Raw genomic sequence first — 2,801 nt, forward strand, 5'->3', positions numbered from 1 at the left:
CAAGAATAAAAATTGCAACCTCTTAGACCTGAATGAAAATATTAATGTATCTGAATTAATCATTGAAATTACACAAAATCTAAAATTGCTCAGGTCAAGAGATTAGCTCTCCATCTGCCCAGACCCCACTCTCTCTTTAGTCTTGCACTGGGCAATCACGTTAACTGAGTATGATTATGAATGAGAGGGGAATGGGGAGGAGGGAAGCCCCCTCTAAAATCTCAAAAGTCACATACTAAAAATCTCGATCCATTTCTGGGCTGCTATTATAATGAGTTGACCAATGGCTCCAGTGAAAACCACCTTTAGTGGGTCGTGACCCCGCCGGCTCCGGAGGTTGGGTGCGCAGATGACATGTACTACAAGTTCAGTGGCTTCACCCAGAAGCTGGCCAGGGCCTGGGCCTCATCTGCCTACAGCCCTCAGGGTTTAAAACCTGTGGCATCCTCAGAATCACCACCTATCATATTTGCCACACCAACAAAATTTGCCTCAGAAATAGCTCCATGATTATGCTGGGAAAAACAAAATTCCAGAGCTGCAGAAATTTTTTCAGAAGTCTGATGGTCTACCTGTCCACTTGAAATACGGTCTACCTGACCAAATGCTCTATTGGACCACCATGGCTTTGACTCTGGGAGGGACCATCTACTGCCTGATAGCTCTCTACATGGCTTCACAACCCAAAAATAAATGAACTGCATTTCATAATACTGGTTTATTAACAAGAGTTTGGGCATAAAACCCTTTGAATTGTCTATTTTCCTAATAGTGACTTTTTTGACCTGTGTAAGTTTATATTGTTCAGAATGAATTAGAGGGCTGATCAATGAGGAAACATTTTGGTTGGCTGGTTTCTGAAAAGAAGTGGGTTATCAGAACATTTTGAAGTTAGTTATTATTCAAGCAAAAGTGATGATGCCCTTCTAATTTGACCTCTCATATTTCTCCAGAGGTTGGCAGGCTAGCTCATTCACAGCTCACTTGGATAAGGCCACCAGAGATTTCTGGTTGTGCCTTCCAGCCCACAAGAGAGATTCTAAGTTGGGGAAGCTTTTCTGTCACCAGATGTGCTGGGAGGAGGGGATTCACTGAAGCCAGCACCAGTGATAGCAAGGCCTTTAACATCCTGATGCCAAAAATCTGTTCTTTCTGACACCACAGGTTTCACTGGGAATTTAATTAGTTGTTAATTTGGGGAATTTTTTCATCTTGCAGCATGGTATTAATAGAAATTATATTCTGTTAACTATCCATAATACCTGTAACTTTGTCATATAGTTTCAAAGAGGTTACATGCCTGATCTTTAAATATTCCAGAAATGAAGATTCTGTATTTATTCCACCATGGGAACAGAACAGCTCTTATTGAAAGTTTTGCACTTTGGACTGAACTGTTGTACAGTATTTCTCTCCCTGTGGTTCTTTACTCTTGTTAAATTGCTGTAGCCTTATGGTATAATTTATTTTTGCTTGTGGAATAAATGCAAGAATTGAGAAGCTTCAAAAAAAAAAAAGAAAGAAAACCACCTCTAGTCTTCTGCTCGTGACCTGCAACAAGATGAATGAAGAAAAAGACAAAAGAAGAGAAATCCTGCCGGGCCCTCATGATGCATCTCTTTCTTTTGAAAACAGTCCAAGGCTCATCTCTAGACCTGAAAAGGCCTTGCTTACCTTCAGAGGAACATACAGAGTCCATGTGCTGGTGGTTATATTCTCTCAGGAAATCTTGAAAACATGAGGGAGCAGAAATGGACCACAAAGACTGATGGACAATTCAACCTCATCCCCTGTAAAATTCATGCCCCATGAGGTTATAGGTAACATGGGATCCCAAGCTCATAGCAAGCAGACCTTGTTAGTGTCCTCAGACAATAAAAGGGCAACATCAAGAATTGTTTTTTCTCTGGACCAATGGACACAGCCCATTAGCTCTAACCCCCAGCCCAAAGTTGCCCTGTGGGATGAGAGTCAAGGTGACTCTTGTCAGAGGCAGCCAAGATGGTTTATAGAATATTGGATCTGGAGTCTGAAATACCTCAGTTCAAATCCAGCCTACAGACTAGCTGTGTGACCCTGGACAAATCACAACCTCTATTTACTTGCATTTCCTGAAGTATAAAATGAGAATCATAACATTCAATCCTGGCACAAACAGGGTGCTCCAGAAATGCTTTTTCCTTTCCCCATCTCCCTTCTCATTGGTACTTGCTTCACATTTACATGAATGGCCTGATACCCAGTTGATCTTTCTCTGGGTCTCTGCCCCTGCCTGACTGCACGAGAGGCTTTACTTCTCAGCAGCATACCCAATACCAGGTCAAGCTTTGTCTAACTTCTGCTAGCATAGGAAACTGGTCTTCCAAGTTAGCTCAGGTTCTCTCCTCTGAGGTCAGGCCTATAAGGAGAGTTCATCATTATGGAAGCTCCTGGTCTCCACCTCCCCTTAGGGACACTGCTGACCAAGGCTTCTTCTATGGGCATGCTTACTCAAGAAACACTTAAGAAACATCTACCATGTATTAGAAAGACCAAGGCTAAGGGGCAGAGGATAGAGATAGTCAGGAAGCCAGGACATAGCTCAAAGTCCTAACTCTGATAGATGCTGGCCCTTAGATCCCAAACAAGGTACTCCCCTCTCACCAGAATATGGTGAGCCCTTCACAACTACCTGCTGATTAGTTGACTTATGGATTGCTTCCATTGTAGGTCTGCTCTAATGAATATGCTCCCCTCTTGCCCTACTGGGTCTGGTTTCAAAACAGCCATGAGGTCAGGTGAAACAGTGCTGTGAAGTACCT

At 42.7% G+C, this 2,801-nt stretch overlaps 1 pseudogene; it reads left to right on the top strand.

Moving 5' to 3' along the window:
* The first annotated feature begins 354 nt into the window (after nt 1-354).
* LOC141520555 (cytochrome c oxidase subunit 7A2-like, mitochondrial pseudogene) lies at nt 355-706 on the top strand (annotated as a pseudogene).
* The last annotated feature ends 2,095 nt before the right edge of the window (nt 707-2,801 follow it).

This window comes from Macrotis lagotis, chromosome 4 (genome assembly GCF_037893015.1).
Source record: "Macrotis lagotis isolate mMagLag1 chromosome 4, bilby.v1.9.chrom.fasta, whole genome shotgun sequence".
Lineage (NCBI taxonomy): Eukaryota > Metazoa > Chordata > Mammalia > Peramelemorphia > Peramelidae > Macrotis > Macrotis lagotis.